The sequence below is a fragment of the Macaca nemestrina genome, chromosome 12 (assembly GCF_043159975.1).
Source record: "Macaca nemestrina isolate mMacNem1 chromosome 12, mMacNem.hap1, whole genome shotgun sequence".
Classification (NCBI taxonomy): domain Eukaryota; kingdom Metazoa; phylum Chordata; class Mammalia; order Primates; family Cercopithecidae; genus Macaca; species Macaca nemestrina.
Genome location: NC_092136.1, coordinates 83124734 through 83147100, shown reverse-complemented (window position 1 = coordinate 83147100; position 22367 = coordinate 83124734). Strand labels below are relative to the sequence as shown.

General features: G+C 39.6%; 1 protein-coding gene and 1 pseudogene across 36 annotated transcripts in view; both read left to right on the top strand.

Moving 5' to 3' along the window:
• LOC105468849 (discs large MAGUK scaffold protein 2) overlaps positions 1-22367 on the top strand; it is a 2241192-nt gene that overhangs the window by 1867677 nt on the left and 351148 nt on the right. The gene's annotated exons all lie outside the window — the stretch shown is intronic.
• Positions 7838-22367, top strand: part of LOC105468844 (L-lactate dehydrogenase A-like 6B) — a 28277-nt pseudogene continuing 13747 nt past the window's right edge.

The following is a 22367-nucleotide window of genomic DNA, read 5'->3' as shown; positions in this document are numbered from 1 at the left end:
TTTTCAAGTTTAATTAAATGGAATATGAGCACTACACACACTATTCACCATCTTTGGGTACTGATAAGGTCACCTTATATTGTCACCTCAAATAACATTTCTAAATCTGTTCTGGTGTTGTGGCTTCCCCCTCCCCCACGCCATCCCCAGTAAAGATGTCCCAAATTATTTCTTCGATTTCCTGAAGTGGTCCTCATATGAACCTACAAACCTCATCCCTTCAAGTCACCATGCCATACCTGCCATGCCCTTCCTCTCTGGCTCTGGCTCCCAGTCCCATGGAGGAAACTTGCTTTCCTAGTTTTCAGTACTGATGTTTTCTGCCTAAGAAACTCTGTCTCCCTCTGTGCGTTCCTGAAACAAGCACTCTCTGAAATACTAAAAAGGATCTAGGGCCTATGCAATGTTAGGGACAAGTCTCCTCTCCACAACTCAGTGCTATTATTTCACCTTGTCCTCAAAGGTGAAACAGCGTAAATCAGAAACCTTATAAAACCTTTCACCTAAGCAACACCTTCAGCTTCTCTTCGCTCGTCTTCAAAACTTGGAGTCGCCCAAACTCCAACAAAACCACTACCCTCCCCTCAGGAACAAGTATCAGTAAGGTTTCAGAATTTTCAAGGTACTGTGTCAGCCACGACATTCTGTTAAACTTTGAAGTGAAATCCAACTAAGTGGAGTTGATGCTGTTTTTGAGGAGGTAAAAACTTATTGCCCTAAATCTGACCAGTTAAATTTAGAGTTCTGGTCCAGAAACCATGTAGAAGTTACCTCTCCACACCAGCATGCTTGTTCCAGGCATTTGCTCGCTCTTTCTAACCCACTGCCTCTAGACCCGTTGACTCTTCAGTCATTTCCGGCTTTTGCCTCTCTTAATTGTGGAGCCCATTTAGACTTCTCCCTACCTTACCGGATCTTTCTTCTTGCACAACTGAGAACCCACTGCTCCCCTGATCACAAGACCACCTCAAATGAAAACAGAAGTGGCCTGTGAAGAGGCTCCAGGGGAGTTACTCTTACTCAGCCTTGGCTTCAGAGCCCCACTACCCAGGCTGACTCCTGGCCCAGCCGCCCGAGCGTGGGGATTCAGCAGGGCCTGACTATGGGCAGAGTCCTTTATTCCTGATGATTGCCTATTGCATGTAAACATCACCCATCACGTACAGACTTCTAGCCTGTGGAAAGAGCGAACAGGACAAAAAGCATATCTAATCATATCCTTTTCCTGCTCTCTTTAAAGCCTTTCATTGGTGTCCCACTGTTCTTAAAGCCTAAAATTTTTAACATAGCCCATAAAGTTTTGCAGAGTCTGGCCCCTGCCTGCCTGGACAGCCTGCCCCATCCACAATACTTCCCCTACTCTCACTGATGCCTCAGCCACCCTGGATTTTTCTTTACCTATGGTCAGGGATGCTATTCAAAATTTTCACACCTTGGCATAACCCTGGCACCAGTCCACACAATGAATGGCCATAGTGCCACAGATGCCGGACAGCAGGGCAGTGGGGACTTCTAGGGAGCCAGAGTTGTGGGTCACTCAGGAGAGCTCAGGACAGCAGTTATTTACTAACAAGCCACACACAAGTGTGTTTCACTGTTGTACCGAAAGAAAGAGCCATATCACTGAGTGGGGATGGAGCAGTAGCCCTGTCCCCTCTGTGCTGAGCTTCCTCCTACCTCCAACCTGTTCGCTGAATTTCCTCTCAAAAGGAACTTGGAGTAGACAAGGAAAAACCCTCCATTATCTAAAAGGGACCAGAGAACTCATGAATTGCCCCAAGTGTCACTTAAACAGCATCCCCATTGTCTGACATAGAATCCGGCTGTGTAATATATGTTAAAGAAAATCAGTAAATAGGCCGCGCACTGTGGCTCATGCCTGTAATCTCAGCATTCTGGGAAGCCGAGGTGGGCAGATCACCTGAGGTCGGGAGTTTGAGACCAGCCTGACCAACATGGAGAAACCCTGTCTCTACTAAAAATACAAAATTAGCCAGAGGTGGTGGCACACACCTGTAACCCCAGCTACTCGGGAGGCTGAGGCGGGAGAATCACTTGAACCCGGGAGACAGAGTTTGCGGTGAGCTGAAATCGTGCCATTACACTCCAACCTGGGCAACAAGAGCGAAACTCTGTCTCAAAAAAATATATATATGTATTTTCTTTTTAAAGAAAAACAAATAAAATTTGTGGGCACTCAGTAAACTGTGTAGGGAAACAAAATTAACATTGCTGCTTTCCAGTTACATTCCTTAAGTCCTGCTTATTCAATGTGTCATAAACATACTATATGTCACAACTTAGCAAGGTGCAGTGAAAATAGTACCTTAGGAACCATGTACTTAACATCAGACTTGTAACACCTAACTCACAAGATGACTGCTCAAAGGATTTAACTGTAAGCAGCTTTCAAAACTCTGAAACTTAACTCAGTGCACCAGTAAAACACCAGCTTTTCTCACAGTGGTACTTCCAAAACTCTGTATAATAGCAGATGTGTGAAATGCTCCATTAAAAAGGTTCATAATTCAATGAAAGATCTGAGAAGTCCTGCAGCAAATTTTTTAAATGCTGATAAAGTGTGGTTTTTTTGTTTGTTGGTTGGTTGGTTGGTTGGTTGGTTTTTTGGTTTTGGTTTGTTTTTGTTTGTTTTTCTGAGACGGAGTCTTGCTCTGTCGCCCAGGCTGGAGTGCAGTGGCGTAATCTCGGCTCACTGCAAGCTCTGCCTCCTGGGTTCACGCCATTCTCCTGCCTCAGCCTCCCAAGTAGCTGGGACTACAGGTGGCCGCCACCCCTCATGGCCAATTTTTTCTTTTTTTTTTTTTTTTTTTTTTTTTTTTTTTTTGAGACGGAGTCTCGCTCTGTCGCCCAGGCTGGAGTGCAGTGGCGCAATCTCGGCTCACTGCAAGCTCCGCCTCCCGGGTTCACACCATTCTCCTGCCTCAGCCTCCCGAGTAGCTGGGACTACAGGCGCCTGCCACCTCGCCCGGCTAATTTTTTGTATTTTTAGTAGAGACGGGGTTTCACCGTGGTCTCGATCTCCTGACCTTGTGATCCGCCCGCCTCGGCCTCCCAAAGTGCTGGGATTACAGGCGTGAGCCACCACACTCGGACCATGAAGAGTTTTTTTAACATTATTTAGCAAAATAACTTTTTTAGTCTTTGGATATAAATTACTATCAAGTGAAACATATTTTTTGAAAATTCTGTCATAATCTCCGGAAAACCTCTTGTATTTTATTTGACAGAAGTAATATTTTCACCTTAAAATCTTGTTTGCAGAGCTCAGAGACATTCACAAAGTACCAAAAGCTACTAGACACTAAGGATACAACGTGAAAAAAGCATTGTCTCCTCAGTGAATATGTAGCCTCATGAAGGGAGACAGACAAATAAATAGGTTATTTCCAGTATAACATGGAAATGCTAATGGTAACTTCCAGGGACCACATGAGCATAAAGAAGAGACCATCCTTAGCTCAGGATGGGAAAGTAAGAAGGATTCTGGAGGGGAAACTTCCCTACAAAGAGGGCCCCAAGAAACTAAAACCAGTAATTAGAGATAAAATGCCTAACATGTATTGAATATATGCTCAGCACCAAGCATTTTGCTGGATACAGCACTATTTCACTGAATTGTCCCAACAACCTTGTTGGATTGAGGGCTCAGAGAAATTAAATAATTTGTCCAAGATCACACAGATAATCAGTAATGATGGTGGTATTTGGAACACTGTTCCTTCTGATTTCAAAGCTATGCTCTTTCTGCGATGTAGGCCTTCACAAGAGAATTGAATTCGGCAGTTTGCTTATGTCTGAGGCAGTCCATACTCAAAGTCTAGTTAATGAAGAAAGCTTAAATGCCTAAAAAAAGAGCATTTAAAAGGAGACATATGAGTCACCACAGGAAGCCATTGTATACAAAGGCTGTAAGATTAAGGTACTTAGAAGCAATGTTCAGATCCTTAGAAGCTTCCCTTGAGGACGAAACTGTGTTTTATTCATCTCTTCACCTTTGTTGATTAACTTAGAACCTAGCTACTGAGCAAATGTTTAATGAATGAATGAATGACTCATTTTTGCCCACCTCTCTGAAGGCAGTTAGGAATCCTAGGGCCCCTCTCAGTTGTATTCATCTGGAACTCTGGCCAATTAATCCCTTCTGTCCTGAAGATTCAGAATAAATTAAAGCTTTTAGCTTTCTGGTCAATGGAATGTATTTCCAATTCAGACAGATCATTTCCTAATTGACTAAAAGGAATTCCCATAGATCAGAAAAATGTTAATTAAATATTTTATTACATATTAAATGCTAAATAATTGATGATCATTTCAAATATGTTTATGACAGATTCTCTTCTTCCAAATAGATATTTAGGTAGCGAGGACTTCCTATACAAATTTCAAAGGATGGATTAACATCAGTTCCAATGTCTTCTCTATGTAAACATTTAAAATGTGGTATAATAGCTGATCACAAATAAAGGGGAAATCATGCAGAGAGCTCAGATTTTAAAGGAGGAGTGATCATCGACTTGATCATCACTCCTTTAAAACTTGAAATCTCTTTTGAGTCAAAAAGTGGACTGATGTTTAGTCTAGTTCATTTTGGCCTCAGAATAACCTATTTTATTAGCTAATCTCTAATAACCCTTAGATTTGCATTACCATATATATGTATAAAGTCCTGCACTGTGATTATCTCATTTGATCCTCAAAGGGTCCCTTCAGGAAAGGTAGGAAAATGATCATGCTGCTGTTTTATTCAAGAAGAAACTGAAGGGTTCAACAGTTTTATAACTCAAAGCCTGTTTGACTCTAGGAATAGGCTTCCTTCTTTCCTGAGAAGCTTCCTTATCTGTAACACTAACTACTCTAGGAATGTGCCTGATGGGAACTTGGCTGGTGAAATTATCTCCTGGAGGTCTTGACTCCGGACAACAGACATCAGCTCTGGGTAACTTACATGAAAAAATAATTTATTGGAGAAATAACAGATAGTCTAGATAACAGGAAGCCTGAGGAACCAGGCTTAGAGGCCAGGGAGGAAATCCTCCTAAAAAGCAACCTACTAAGGATGCTGGGCTGTCACCACTGGCCACTTATGGCCAAACCACACTGCTGAGAAGAGTCTCTATTTCTCCATGTACCTTACATGTTAGTGTGGGGATGCTAAATTCTCAAATGGAACATCTGCTTGACCTGCCCTGTTGTAGCTGCCGAGGGGTGGGAAAAGGGAATAGCTGCCCCCTCCAGCTTCTCTAATGGGGATAAGGCTGTGCCTCCTTCCTGTCTTGAATTGTCTCCAAATAAGAAGCATATCTGAACACCGGGTAGATAAATGATAAATGATCATTAGTGATTATTTGGCTCACTGAGCTCTATTTGAGGAATGTTTTAGGTCTAGGATCTTAAGGATCATAAGTGCTTCTTAAACAATAGAAATTATTTCAGAGAGAAGCCTCTAATGGGAGGAGCCTAGGCCTAAGAGAATAAAAGGAGAGGAATTGATGACAGAAAGGATGAGAGACATATTGTGCACTTCCTACCTAGTAAGAACTTCACATAGTTTGTTTACTATTATCTTGCAGGTCAAAGTTCTGAGACTCTGAGATGTTAAATAATTTGGTTAAGACCAGATTGTAGTAACAGGACTGGACTCTAGGTCTGCCCAACTTCAAAGTCAGTATTTTTTTCATCTTTTACACAAATTCCATAGATTCTATCAACTTCGATCATGTTACTCCTCCGCTTAATATCTTTCCACAAGTTCCTGCTGCCTTTCCAGTTAAATTCCCTCTTTTAATGACAAGTACAGTTATCTCCTTTGAGTTTGCTCTAGAGAGGAAAGCAGTAGAATGGGAACTAGAGGGTAGAGTTTGTTTTTTGTAACAGTGTTTATATGTTGATGGAAATGATTCAGTAGAGAGAAGGAAATTGGTGATTTATTTAGCAATTCGTATAAATGTATATGAAGTGGAAGAAGTGGAAAACACTTTGTATGGCTGTGACTCATTTGTTAATTATTTGATTTATTGAATATCTCTTATTGATTTATTTTGTTTATTGCTGTATTCCAAGAGTTTTGAGAAAAGTACCTGGCACTTTATAAGTGTTCAATAAGGAAAGCATGTCTGTCAAATATTATTCTATGCCTATAGGAAATAGAGAGGTAAATCAGACATTGATCTCACCTTCAGGGACTGATAGCTTAGTGGAGACATAAGATATGAACGTGGTCGTAATGCATGGCAGATTGATAAAAAGAAACAACTACTTTGACTTATTCTTCGCAGGCTGACATTATTTAAAATCCATAAGAAGTTCTTAATTCCAAATATCATCTTATCTTCTTCATCATCACCATCACCACTCCTGACACCATTCACTCCACTGCATGCAATGACTGCTGTCAACAACTGACATATGTGGAGAGTTGATGAGTGTCCTATAACAGCAAATTGTTCCTACATGAGCTGCTTCTCTCTTTCTACCACCCCCAAATTCCCAAGGGCAGCGTTGTTCCTTTCTCTGCCTCCTAACTTCTGCTCAGGTTCTGAACACCTGCAGAGCTTGAAGCAGCAGATATCATAAGTCATGAGATGTGAACTTCCCAGCTAGTATGGAGGTCAGTAAGGATAAATGTTATGTCTGGATCATCATTGCATCCCAGAACCTAACCCAGTGCTAGGCACACAGAGGTGTTCACAGGTGATGAATAAATTGGAGCATGAACGAACTTCAAGAAGTCTTCGCTAAGGGGAAAGGAAAGCTTTTGGAGATTTTGTTCTAAGTTCTTTCCCTGAAATTCTCAGATGATTCTTTTTTAAGTTGTCTGTGACATCTATGAGCCAACTTATTGCCTTGTTTTCCAGTTTAAGTGTCGGTTGGTTGGAAGAGAGAAATCGTGGATGAATAACTTACCAGAGAATAACTAAATGTGGATCAGTAGATAGGATCCCAGGGGTAGCATTTTTCACTGGAAAAAGCTGTTCCTATACTACATATTTGCTGTGCTTTTGAAATGTCAGGGCTCAGCTGCTTAACAGTGAATCAGTAAAAAAGAAAATATTCCCTTCCTCAGTTGTCAGGCCCACATTATTTTCTGCCCCAGGAAGAAATATCTCCAGGGAATCTTTCCATCCATTTGAAACATCTACTGTCTTGCCCTGAAAGCCATAAAAAATGAGACAAATCTGTCTGAAAGCAGGTAACAAGGTCTGGACTTTTTGACCTGAACTATAGTTTACATATAAAATGTTACATATAAAATGCTTAGGTATTATCATTCTAATAGTGTAACTGATAGCAATGATAATAATTGGCTGTTTCTGAATAGTACTTTTGATTTATGGAGCCATTTAAAATTTTTATTCTTACAGCAACCTTGAGACAGGCAGGAGATGGTATTGTTATAATAGCAACTTTTTATGAAGAAACCAAGCCTCAGAGATCCTTAGTAGAGAATACAAAGTGATAATGTTAAATGGAAACCTGACCATTTAGCTGCTTATACATTTTTTCAGTTATTTCCATAAACTGTGGCCTATGAATCTATTATTCCCATAAGACAATAGATAACACATAGTGACTGGGATTATTTCCTAAAAATCCACAAGATGGCAGTAAAAGATTTTGCATTGAACTGGAGACACTAGTGGAATGTGACATTTTGCCAAGTTTTCGTACTAGTGATTGTATTTGATCACAGTATTAAAACTGGTTATCATAATGATAGCTTTTTAAAATATAACTCAATGAATTTAAGTTGAATTCAAACCTGAAAGTAACATTTGTGGTTTTGTTGATTTTTTTTTTTTTTTTTTTTTTTTTTTTTTTTTTTTTTTGGTGAGGGTTCTACTTTTAAACATAAGAAACCACTAGGAATCAGCCAGGAGCTCTAAGAGCCAAGATTTCTTGAGAAAGCTCAAAATGAGAAATGTTACTCCTTCTTGAACGTTGCACTGACCTATAATTCTCTTGCTTGAAAGAGAGAAATAGAGGGGTCAGCAAAAGGCCAATAGTTAATCTTCCTTATAATTTCATTTCTTATCATTTGTCTATGTTCAGAACCTATCCTGGAGGGAAACTTTTCTGATGGACCAATGCTGCTATAAAACAAATTCCAGAAACATTTATTGCCTATATCTCTCGGGTTTTGTGTGCAACATAAACTATACTAAGCTATGGGTAGTTTTTCATGTACTTTTATTATTCTACTCCCAGATTTATGATAGAATTCAGAAGAATGAAGACTACATTTTCTTTTCTTTTTCTTTTTTTCTTTTTGAGACAGAGTCTTGCTCTGTCTCCCAGGCTGGAGTGCAATGGCATGATTTTAGATCACTGCAACCTCAGCCTCCCAGGTTCAAGTGATTCTCCTGCCTCAGCCTCCCAAGTAGCTGGCATTACAGGCATGTACCACTATGCCTGGCTAGTTTTTGTATTTTTAGTAGAGATGGGGGTTCACTATGTTGGTCAGGCTGGTCTCGAACTCCTGACCTCAGGTGATCCACATGCCCCGGCCTCCCAGAGTGCTGGGATTACAGGTTCAGCCACCACACCTGGCCTACATTTTTCTTTCATTTGGCGGGCGGTCTGCCTCCATGCTGAGCGGGTACTCTCTTTGTTGATGGGGCTCATGATTATCATCAGGCACGCATGGGCCTGAGTCAGTAGACTCTAGAATTGAGAACATCAGAGAAAATCCCACTGTTTCTGTATCTAACATAAAGGCAAGCAAGTGTTCCTTAGCATCTCCTTTGTGTGTAGCAGACAGGACTTATGCTTCAAAAAGATGGCAGTGGATTTGCATAAACATGTAAAAACCTAAAAGTGGACATCAGGTATCTCTAGTTTTAAAGTCCTTCGGGCACTCTCTTATGCTACCCAAATTTCTCTTTCCCCTTTTCCTGACTTTTCTTCTCTAATGTCTTTTTACCTTCATATTCGTGGTCATTTCTTATGACAAAGAGTGCAACCTTAATTTTTGCTTACTTGTCAGAGACTCTCTTTTCACCTTGGGTGGCTCATCATCTTTTCCCTGAAGGAAAAATAATATATCTTTCATTCCCTTACTAACATAGATTTAAACCTCCTGTTAGGAAGTAAGATATTCCACTCCATTCCTCTATTTATTCATTTATCCTCTCATCCCTGTCTACAACAAACTTGACAGGGGCTTCCGTGTTTATGTCACCTTGCTAGGTGGAATGTAGTGATGACTAAGCCATGTGTCATGTCCTTGGGATGCTTGTAGTCTAAGAGAAGAAATAAGCAGGTCCACCCTGAATTATACCATAAGAAAAGTACAGTGAGGCAAGGGAGTTCCATAGAAAAGGCAAAACCTCACCAGGTATTCTGAGGAGGATTCGTGTTTTCCTTAGTAATGGAAAGACCTTCCCAGATCCTCACTGCAAGTCTAAGATTTTCATCAGGCCACCATTTTTTCATCAGGCCACAAAGGAAGAACATGAAGTCCAATGCAGAAGTTTTGAAAAGCAGGGATGTTCAAGAATTATCAACAGCCCAGGCCAACAAGACACCAGATGCAGGAGACTATTGGGCCTCTGAATAAACAGGATGAGGAGTTTAAGCACCCGGCTAGGCTAGGAAAAGCAAACAGCTCCCAGGAGCAATAATTCAGTTACTCAGGGCAACCTGAACAAACTCCTGATCCTCTCACTCCTTTGTAAAGTGAAAAGACAGAGACTCAGGATCTTTAAAGGCCTTTCCAGTTCCAATATGGTAGGAATATATGTGTTTGAGAGAACTTTCTGTGATAAAAAGGATGCACCGAAGGGTTTTTTAACAATTAATTTATGATTAGTTATGACTAAACATATGTTATGAATAAAGACTTCCCTTTATTTTATTTATTTTTTAATTAGAGACAGGGTTTTGCTGTTGCTAGATTGTGCAATATCACAATCATAGCTCACTAAACCTTTGAGCTCCTGGGCTCACACAGTCCTCTCACATCAACCTCCCAAATAGCTATGAACATGCGTCACCATGCCCAGCCAATTTTTAAAATATTTTTAAAATACAGATTCTCACCATGTTGCCCAGGCTGGTCTTCAACTCTTGGCCTCAAGCAATCCTCCCACCTCAGCCTCCCAAAGCACTGGGATCACAGGTGTGAACCACCTTATCCAGCCTAAGACTTCTCTTTAAACAATAAAAGTTTTAAAATCAGAAATTAAAATTGAAGACATGCATTCATGTTTTTTTCAGAGTCCATTGGTTATAATTTAACCATCCAAATAAAGTCTAAATTCCTCAATATAGCTTCCTCTTAATTTGTCCAACCATATCTCTAAAAGTCAATCTTTTCTCCATCATGTAACTATATCTGACATTGTATCCTCTCCTGAAAACTTTTCCCACCCCACCTTCTTCAAAATAACTCTTCTACTCATCCTTCAAATCTTAGATTGTTATATTCTCTAAATGCCGTCTCTCGCCATTCCCACTCCACCTTCCCAAGACAAACAGAAACACCTCCAAGTTAGGTACCCCTCTTAATGTGCTCCTTGTATCCCATACTCTTCCTATGACAGCACTTACCATGCTAATTTTTAAAGACATGTTTAATACTCCATTTTCCTCACTACATTGTAAGCCAGGACAATGTCTGTCTTGTGTACCTGACATATAATGTATCTCATAAATATATAATGAATGAATAAAGCTAGATTAGTATTTTAAGTCAGTAGATTCTGAGTAAAGATCTAGTAAAATAAATGCATGACCAACAATGCATGGGCAGTATATACCTATATTGCACAGGACACAATGTTAGGCACTCTCTGATTATTATAGGCTGATTATTTAAAGGTTGCCAGCTCACAGGAATGCGTGTAGCCTAACAAAATTTGAAGAGTATTTATAAGATATTGTGTCTGACATCTCAAAAATCAAAATGTAAAACAAACAAAATGTAGTTATATCTTTTGTATAGCAACCACCAGAGGGCAATGAAAGTAAACGTTGGACATCCTTTTGGGTTAAGGAATTGTAAAATGTTTTCTGATTGAAATCTGGGCAGATAATCTTATGTTTGGGATAGTTATAGGACCTGTAGGCTGTGGTTTCTGTGATTATGGGTTTAGTAGTTATAATTACCTCTCTAGTGTAGAATTAAAACCTAGATCATCTGTGATAGTAACATCACCTTACATTGCATGCATTATCTCATATGAACCTCCTATGGCACTGCCAGAGAATATACTGTTTTCCCATTTTCCAATGAAAAAATCTTAGGTTCAGAGGCATTAAGCTACTAAGTAGCCATAAGATAGCAAAATATTGACATAAACCCTATAAATACTTATTAACTACTTGCATTTACCAGGCATACAAAATTGTCTGCTAAGGCAGACAGTCTGGGAAAATACAGGTTCCAAAATTAATTGTACCAGTTTAGAATGGAGACATATGGCAGCAGCGCCTTAAAAGAAGATCTTGTGGTTTTAGGTAGCCATCTGATGATGCTGCCAATAGGCTAATAGGCTGGAGCCTATTTACAGAAATGTAGTCCTGGAATGTGGGAAGCAGACATCCTTCTGTGTCCACGCTGGTTAGACTCTATCTAAGCTATATGTTCCACTCTAGTTGCTGCATTTTAATAAAGATATCAAGAAGCCACAGACTAGGATTAAGGTTCCTGGACATGATATATTAGAGGGTGAAGGGGAAATTGAAATGTCCCAAAGAAAGAGAGAGAAAGAGAGGGAATTAGACACAGTAATGCATAAGCTATGGGCTCAGGAGCCAGAGTGGGTCTGACGGCATATCTACTAAAAATAGGAAATGAATAATTCCAGAGATCTGGGCTGGCCTCTTATCCATGTCAGATATTGAAGAGAATACATGTTTGTATTCTCCAGGATCCACACAGAGCTAAAGAAGAAGCCTTTTTACTGCTTTAATCTGAGCAGACATCAGAAGCACTTTCCAGAGGCCCCCATGAGGTCCATGTGCAGGGAGCTGAGCATGGCCTTGCTTGGTAGCTGTAATAGCTGAAGTAAAGTGAAAGGCATTGAACATTCAAGCAGCTTCTTTCTGCTTGCCCCAGCAAGCTCAACCTGCAGTTTGCCCGCCGCTTTCTTCCATTCTCTTCTCCATCCACCTCTTGTGTGTGTATCCCTGAGGTGGGCTGCAGGAGTCTTGCAGTCCAGCTAAAGCGTAGGCACTATGGGAATAAATTTTCTTGGCCCCAGGAATCTGTGTCACCAACAGAGAACGCATGTCACAGTGTCAGCTGGCCCTTAACCAACCTTCCCACCTCTGGTTACATGATGGTAACTATCCAGAATGAATTTATTGAGAATTTTGCTTCAGAGGAGGTTATTAACCACAGTAAGGTCTCCATTATAAGAACTGGATCAGTTAGCATGGCCCATGCGATCACCATGTTATTAAAAGACTTGAGGGATTAACTTGCCTTTGTAGATGTTGATAATGGTGAATTGAAGGGTGTGAGACAATGGATCTTAAACAAGGCAGTCTTTTCTTGAAACTGCCAAATAGTGTTTCCAGCAAAGATTATCTCATCTCTGCAAACTCCAACCTAGTGATTATCACATCAGGTGCATGCCAGGAAAAAGGTGAAACACTTTAATTTGGTCAGTCTAAATGTGGCCATCTTTAAATTAATGATTTCTAATATTACCCAATATAGTCCTGCTGCAAACTGATAGTTTCCAGTCCAGTGGATATCTTAAGTTATGTAGCTTGGAAGTTGAGTACATTTTCCAAAACCCATATTATTGGAAATGGCTATAATCTGGACACTGCCTATTTCCATTTCTTGACTGTGCAAATGCTTGGAATCCACTCTGGAAGCTGCCATGGGTGGATCTTTGGAGAGCATAGGGACTCAAATGTTCCTGTGTGGAGTGCAGTGAACATTACTGGTATCCCTCTGAAGGATCTGAACTCAGATAGAGGAATTAATCAAAATCTGGAGCAAGGGGGAAAATGTCCACAAAGAAGTGATTGCCAGTGCCTATGAAATTATGAAAATGAAAGGTTATACTTCTTGGGCCATTGGCCCATCTGTAACTGATTGAACGGAAAGTATTTTAGGGAATCCAAGGAGAGTACATTCAGTTTCCACATAATTAAGAGCCTCTGTGGAATGAATGAAGTATTCCTCAGTGTTCCTTGTATCTGAGAGAGAATGGTCTTGCAGACCTTACACAGGTAAAGCTGACCCTTGAAGAGGCGGCCCATTTGTAAAGGAGCACTTTACAAACACTTTGGGAATTCAGAAGAAGCTCAAGCTTTAAAGTTGTGTAAAGCTGTCATTCTGAAATTATTGAAGAAGAGAAATAGTAGTTATGGGATTATATATAAACCTTTTGAATAAACTTAAATCCCTAAAAATTGGAAACAGGAAAGGGGCTAGAGTGACTGCCCTGTTTATTTAGCCTCTATCTCTTTTATTATCAGCATCCAGATGCTGAATGATACTTATTTCTTACACTTCCTAAGCGACTGCATCAAAGAAGGTGTTTTTGATACCTCTGGTGTGCCAGTACTTGCTTTGTATGTATATGCAGTTACCATTTGATCCAAAAGAACGTATGATCTTGGTATTTATTGTAATACAGAAATCCTAATTCTTTTAAGTACATTCTAATATTTTTTGGTCTGATGGGCTTATATTATACTCATCTATATACTCTTTTTAGAAGTTGTTACTTTCTCTACAATGTAAAAATGAAAGTACACGTAAAGAAAAAAAGTGAGTCTGAATCCTGACTCTGTTGTTTGTTATTGTGAATTTCAGCAATTTATTTAACTTCTCTGTGTTTCAGTTTTCTTATCAATAAAATGATGACTGTGTCTACTTATAGGGCTGTTATGAGGAGAAATTGATAACACATGTGGTGTTTAGTATAACATTTGGCACATGGAAGGACTTGATAAATGTTCCCTATTATTTTTTTTGTTGCTGCTGCTGCTGTTGTTTTTGTTGATAAAGCACTTGTAAGACCATTCTGCAGAAATGAAGGTAGGCTTATTGGTGTTGCCCTAGAAAATGCTATTAGAACCAAAAGAGGCATCATCTAAAAGCAAGAGTTCATAACAGGCTTAGTTTCAAATACTGTTTCTACCATATATCACCTAACTGATCTTGAACATGTCACTCAACCTTACCCAGTCTCCATTTTCTGATGTTACTGAGCACCTAATGTGTCTGCTCACTGTGCTAAGCACTATGGGTAGAGTGAAAAGGCCTTGTGTCACTGCATTGTCATTACTCAAGCAGGAGCCAGCTGACCATCTGCCGGCATTTAGAGGGCTTGGGAGAAAGCATTCCTGCAAAGGATGGAATTTTTTGTTAAATCTACAAGGATCCTATAAAGAATCTTTGTTTCTGCTCTTGAAAATGTTGGAAATGAAATTTGTTCTCACTTTCAAATTGTCTTCATCTGATATGGCACAAGGCTGGTCCTCAAATGGGCTTGCATTCAAAAGTATTTCCCTTGAAATAGTACCTGCCTTTTGAGGGTGACTGGATTCCTTTATTTCTCAAAGGTTAAGAAGATGAAAAGTATGGCTTTGGAACCAGCAAGAGGCTTGAACCCTGCTTTACTATCAACTAGATGTGCAAACTTTGGACAAGTACTTAGCTTCCCCAAACTGAGTCTTCTCATTTATAAAATGGAGCCAATGACTCCTGCTTCAAAGGATTGTTATGGGGGTTAAATGTGCCAAGGGGTGTAGAGCACCATCATGGTGCCTGACACACAGCAAGTGGTCGTGCCTTCTTTGACAGTGCCACAACAGTCCCAGTGCTCAAGGCTCTAAGAACGAGCCTCAGCTCTAAGAGGAATGGGCATTGGCCTTTTGGTCATCATCCCATCTCCTCAACTCTGTAACATTGTGCAGCTCCTGCCAGATAAAAACTGACCTAAAGTTCATTTCCCACAACTCTAGTCCCTCCTCACACTCTATGGTACCTAGAGGTCTAGTGTCCTCATGCTTTTACTTGTCTGTCCTTCAGTGAAAGAAATCAGATGAAGGAGTTCACACTGAGGTTGAATGTTAGGAAACAGGCAAAGCATTATTTCAACTAACTATATCGAGAGTTTCATAGTATATCTACCAAGCTTGAGTCCAAAACAGTGAATCTCAAATGGTAGAATTATAGGATTCCCAGTAAACCTTCTGAGGAAAGAATTTCAGAAACATCATGAGTGCTTCATAGGATTATTCATTTATACATCTCAAAGATGGCTACATAAGGCTGTGATCTTCTTAATGTCAAACCCAAGTCTTATTTTTATTGATCTCGGTACATGACATGACACAGCCCCTGGCACATTGTAGGTGTTCAATAAATGTGGACTAGATGGTCTTGAGGCCATATCAGATGGACAAATATATTTCTTAGCCCATCTATTACTGTTAAACACAACCACAAACCATCTATAAAACTCTTGGGATGGGAGAGTTGGAAGACATAGAAGTATTTTGCTTTAGTGTTAAGGATAGAGGAAATAACAGCTCCTCTAGAAATGCCCTGTAACTGGGGAGAATTTCATAGAAGAAGTAGGATTTGAATTGAACTTCCCAAGGCAAGGGTGGCAGCAGGACATGTGGCTACCAAGAAGAGTGTTCACAGGCAAGTAGACAGATGGAAGTTCAAAAGCTACTAGTAAAGTGTGTTGATGACAAGTTCTAGGTAGAAACTAGCTTGTTTTGAAAACCTGTACCCCAGCAGTTGTCTTCATTTTAGTTTCCTTTGAACACTTTAAACACTTCTCCCACATTTTTCTCTCACACTTCTACAAACTCGCAGTCCTCTGTCTCTGCCACATATACAGCAGGGGAAAAAATGAGGCTCTCTTTCCCTTTTCTCTGTTATACTAGTTTCCTCTAATCTTTTGCTCAGTAATATATCACAGAACAACTTTCAGCTCATTAGCTGACAACTTTAATGTTGTTCTTTTAGAATAGTCAAAGATTTACTCTTTTCCCTGATAGCCAACAATACATACGGCTTTAATGTCCCTTTTCGCATTTCCTGAGGCTAAAATTTTCACAACATTTAACTCAAATTTAAACTTCCTAAAACTATTTTGGAAAAAAGAACCAGGAAGATTTATTTTAACATTATTTTTCTTAATCAAAACAGCAAATGTCATGAATTGTACACACTAAACATACTTTTTAGTGAGGAAATACTCATCTAGAAAAAAATTGAAATTGTACATGCTATTTACATTAAAAAGTAGAAATCAAAATTTTCTCTTAGTGGTATTAAAAATGGTATTAGGGTGAACCATATGGAATTGCCATTTTTGTAGGTCAAGTTAAATATTGTCAACTTTGTGTGGTTCAACCTAATACAGACTCTTGGATAGAGGTTACAGCTGTAGATTATACTAAGAAAAGAGTCTTCAAATAATTTAGTCCAGAAAAAATTGAATTTATTGGTTTGCTGATTTGAAAGGGGTGCTTAAACAAAGCAGAAGTATTGTTCAGTTTCCCATAGTAAAAGCAAAAGCTATCATTCATTGAGTGGATTTTCATTTGCATCACCTTATTCAGTTCTCAATATAACTCTGCAACCATTTTGAAGTAGATATTCCTATCATCACTTCATAGATGTGCAGAGTCAAAATTCCAAACCTGAGTCTGCTGGACAAAACCCACACTCTTTCCCTTCTATTACACTACCTCAGAGACTTAATACAAAAGATAAACCACTTCTCCAAAATACAATACCAATTAGCGTCAGGACCTGGAATTATGGGTACATATTGAGTTCTTTGCATAGAAAGCTTGACTTTCTACAGTTAGGCCTTTGAGATAAAATTCTGTAAATTAAGAGGTCATCTTATATATACTGAGCTCCTCAAGAACAGAGGCTGTGTGTAAATAATCTTTGAATCTGTGGGACATGGCACAGAACCTATTGTAAATCATAAACAAACATAGTAAATCACAAGTAAATGTTTCTAGAATGAATGAGTAAACAAAAGAATCACTTTTGCATGGGAAAAGGCACAATAGGCTCATAGCTCTTTGCAGAATCAAATGTTTTACAGTATATAGGTATTTTAAAACAAGATAGGATCACAGAATCATAACTCCAAATGGAATATCAGAGTCCCTCTTGCACAATATTTGTTTATTTGTTGTTTGTTTAATAAATGAAGGAACTAAAGCACAAAATTCCAAAGCTAAATGGTGACAGAAGCCAGAGCCAAATCCACCGAGCCTTCTTGAAAATATACCTATCCCTGGATTTTTCTTCCTTTAAGGGACATAAACGTGCTAAGGTATTATCTACTCATCAATAATTACCAAAATTATTTATATTTTTATACACAGCATATATACATACACATACACATAAATAATTGCAGCACAATTTACTTTCTTTGGGGAAATACTTGTTTTTATTGCACACAGCATTTGATAAATAACATTAGCCAGGAACTTCTAGGTGTCAGAAAGAAGGCGGCTAAATACAAGTTGTTTGGGTTGAAAATCACACCCATTCACTAATCCTCAGGTGGACTTGTGCTCAGGAAGAATAATTTACCTTGTCAAACACTCCCAAGCCCCATAAGAAGAGAAAAGAAGGCTGAATTTGTATGCATACGACAGATACCTTAACACACATTATCCTGGAAAACACATTGTAGATTATACATTTTGTTGGTGAGTGATTTATGCTTTCTATGCATAGTTATTTGCTTAGTCTCCTATTCATCCAAAAATCCATACGTTTTCCTGGTTTACCTGACTTTCTCATTATGCATAATTTTGAAGAGAACCAATATTTAGCAACAACGCAGTCTCTGCAAATGGGTGGCATGCATGCATCTGTCTTCTAATATAATATTCATGGTTTTCACATCTCCAAATGTGAATTTTCCCCTTAGTGCTTCTTCAGCCCATATTTTGTATCTTAGGGCTATACCAAAATTGAAACATTTCCATACTTATTTCATACTTTTAAGAGGGAACAAAATATTGGCAAAGGATGGGTAAGATATGGAGGTTACAAGGCAGATGATATAAACCTTGAGCTACGCACATACCTAAAAGCCCAAAGTTGAGCTATTGTTGACTGACTGGTTCTAGGCAAGGACTAAGGGTCAGATCAGGAGCAAATATAGAATCTAGAATATTCAGTTTATAATGATGATATTTAGAAGGGGGTTGAACATTCAGTTGATTCTTTGATTTGCAGCAGGTCTCTATATTAGACAGGAACGAGTGGATTTTAAAGAAGCTCCAGAGACCTATAAATCCTAAAGAGCTTCTCCAGAAGCCCTACATAGAAAAACCCTAACTTGAGGCTTGTCCTTGACTTAGAGTCCCAGAACATTAAGTATAAGCAACACAGCCTAAGATAGAATTTCAAAATGCTAGCACAGATAATTTTGCTATTTTAGCTTTCAGGAGCAAGCTCCTCTGGCTTGCCTGTATTTGACAACTAACCCAGTGTTTTAGCTGTATTGACAGTGGAACAAGACAGATTTATTTTTATAAGCCTAATTATGAGACTCTCACAGCATGTCAGTTTGGACTTCTAAAGGATAACACAATTCCAGAAATTTAGGTGGTAAACAGTCAGTCATAGGCTGTCTTCCCAATAAAGCAGGATAAATCAACCAGGGAAGAGAAGAGAGGATGCAGCAGGAAAGTAGAGGCAGATCACTCAGAGGGAGGTGGTAAGAAAAAGCAAATGAGACCAGCTGCAGGAGGAGGAAATAGATGCAGCCCAGCCGCAGAGGAAAGGTAAGGAAGGGAGAAGTGAAGGGAATCTAGTCACAGACGCAGAGAGACAGATCAGGAGAGGATCACAGAGGTGAGATCCTGCGGGGAGAATGTGAGGAAAACGGGAGGGCATAATAGAGAGGAAAAACACTGAGAATCAAGGCACCATACCTTTGCAGAGCAGTGTGCAGTGTATGGTATACAGTGTACAGTGCAGTGTACGTGGCAACTCTTCCAGGTGGAGTTTAACAAAAGAGAAAACAATGCAATAGGAAACTGCATGCAGTTCAAACTTGGAAAGGGAAAAGATGGAGGATGATGATTTTAAAGAATGCAGAATTATATGTCTAGTTTCATGGAACTCCCCATGCCAAGAGCAGCAAGGGCTAGTCATATATATTTTATTCTGATGCTGGCAACTGTTAGTACAGTGAATGAAGTTTGAGAGTTCCAGGTCCCCTGTTTCAGGCAGCCTCCAGTGCTTCTTCCCCTTCTGGATGACTGCTGCCTTTGTGCTTACTGACTTAATGCCTCTTGGTCTCACAAGATGTGGCAGAGCCCACCACTGATCAGAGCCTGCAGCCAGCCTCTCACAGAACTGGCCCCAGTATAGGCTGAAGCATAGTTCAAGGAAGGAGCTGGGTGAGCAGACACTGAATTTGGCCACAGGGATATTAAAAGGATTTGACTTTAAAATGCTCTGGGGGATTGTTGTGTTCTCTGTAATACCCAAAGTGGCAGAGCTGTTGAGGAAAGCTGGTCCCTGCACTGATCAAGCTCGCCCTGAAGAAACAGGGAAATAGTCCCTGGAGATGAGACTACAATATGCCTGGAGGGGGCTGTTTACTGAGATGGAAAAGCAAAGTGGCCCATTGTGATGACAGGCACTAGCAGGAGCTGAGGCTGCTGTGAGAAGGCATGTGATATTATGGGGAAGGGAATGTGTATGCGTGGGGGACAGAAGTAGATTTGGAAGCACATAGCGACATTGGTGGCTGTCAGAGACAGAATTGTTACCTGCATCCCTAAGGCTGGAGAGAGCAGGTATTGTAAGAGAAGAGGGAAGATTAAGTAGGGGAGAAAGGACGCAGGACACAGTTTGTGCACCACACGGACCAGATCTCTTATCTTAGCTCTGCTACTTTCGAAGCATCTAATCTTTCTGTGCCTCAGTTTCCCCATCTTAAAGTTGACCTCAGCAAAGTTCTTGGGAGGATTAACAATAACAAGCCTAATACAGTACCCTTTTGTTCAGTATTCAGTAACTATTATTATCTTTATTAGTGATCTCCTTCCACACTTAAATTGTTGGTCACAGTTTGAAAGCCAATTGACTAGATTTCTTCCCTCTTTATTCCCTCTCTCCTTTTCTTTTCTGTTCTCCTTTCTGATTCGCTTTTCCCCTCCTTCCTATTATTTGCTGAGCATTTACTTTGTGCTAGGAACTGAACGATGGCAGTGGAGCTTTATTTCTTGATGTTTTTATCTACTGAAGGCATTGTGACTTTGCAGCTCCATTCACATCTGAAGCTCTGGTAACTAACCATGGAAACTCACACCTTGCTGAAGAGTTGTTTTCTTCAGGGAGCAGCATTCTGTGTGCTAAACTGGGAGGCTGGAAAGCGGGTATTGGTTAGTAATTAGAAAAGATTTAAATTACTGAAAATACCTCCCTGCCTGTGTAAATGGAAAATTTTTCTGATGCTTACAATATCCACTTGGGACTGATAGTGAAAGATTCAGCACAGCCTTGACTGCTTTTGTGAAGTCTTGATATATGCTTGAGAGAACAAAGGAAAGTGATGAAGGAGAGGTAATTCCAGAGGATGGTCACTCTGTCTCACTCCTGATTGTATGGAGTTTATCTTTTCAGGAGAGTTTTGAAATGATTCTGTTGCTGCTTCTAGTTCTCCCAAATGTCTAGAAGCATTTTATGAAATCAATAATGCTTAGAGTTAAGGCTCTATTTATGTGGTCTGCCTAACACAACAGTCAACATTCAAGATGGCAGCTCCAGTGTAGAGAACTCCACCCTTTAAGGTGGCAGAGTTGGTTGCCACTTTCCAGGGTCCTTCCTGTCTGCTATATTATTCTCCTCGCTTTACTTTCTTTTCTAGTTTACATTGTTTTCATTGTTAGACACTGAAATTGGCCATGAAATCCTTAGTGAGCTGATTAATAATTCCTCTTTAGAGGAACAGGAGTCTTTGTGAACCTTAAAGCTTCTTCAGAGTTGAGGAAGAGATTCATCAAGCACATAAAGCTGTAGTCACCCTCAATAATAATTTATGAGGACAGCAATTTGTGCCACATCCTGGGAAAACAAGAAGACTAAAACAGTGTCTGACACTGCCTTCTTGGAGCTTATAGTCTAGTTATTGATATTTATTCATTAAAAAGATAAATAGAAAAAGAAAGCAAATCACAGCACATCATGTATAGGATCATTCTTTAAAACAATGACTACATATGGAGGTAAACATGAATGTTTTGCACTCACTGACAGGAACCAGGCACTATCCTAGACATTGGGAATGTAACTGGGGATATGTAAATATGTGTACGGAAAGTGTGTAGAGTTCATTTGCCTAGTTTATTATCAGTGGTTACCTGAAGGTTACGATAGAAGGATGTTCACAGTTTACTTGCTGTTCTTTTGTATTGTTTTAGTTGTTTAAAATGAGCTTGCATTACTTCTCACCTTAAAAATAGTAACAAAAGAGTAAAGGAGGACCAAAATTCATGTAATGCTGCCAGGTTGTGGAGCTGATGGCCAAGTAAGTGTCACAGACCATCATGATTACAGGAGATCTGGGAAGATAGAACCTGACCTGGACAAGAGAGAAGGCCAAGACTTCAAAGAATCCAGGAAAACCGGAAGTAAAACGAGGAGGAGGAAGTTAGGCCCAAGAGAACATTAGGATAGGGATGGACATGAAGCTTCTGGCAGCAGCAGAGGGTTTGCTTAGGAGAGGAGGTGTGTAATGTAGGACACTGAACTCTAGCATTCTCATCTGGACTCTACTACAAATACACTGAGTGACCTTGGAAAATAACTTCATTCCCTGCGCCTCACTCTTTCCACCAATGATATGGGAGGACTGGATAGAATCCACTCTAATGCTCCTTCATATCAGAGAAGTCTCTGGTCTTAAAAAGACTAGAGAGGGTTATGGTAAAAGCTGCATTGTGAAAGGGCTTAAATATACAGCTAAGAAATTTGCACATAATTTACAAGCAGTTAGGAACACTGATGAACATGAGCATCTGTGGCATCTATAAAATGTGAAAGGCGGTATTTAGAGAAAAGTAGAATGGTTGTGATATACAAGATGACCATCAAGGTATTGAGAGTAGATGAAAGGAAGGGGGAGGATGGGAGAGAGACAGAGATTGGAGGAAAAGCAAACATCAATTAGAAGTCTATCACATGGTAATAAGTTATAATATCATGCTATATCAAAAAATATGTCAAAAAGAACAATATTATATATCAAAAACATTATGATATATAAAAAATTATAAAGTCATGATATATCAAAAATAAATCCAGAATTATAGAGGAACAAAATATATATATATATAAAGGAGAAGCTCTCCTGCACAGAATAATG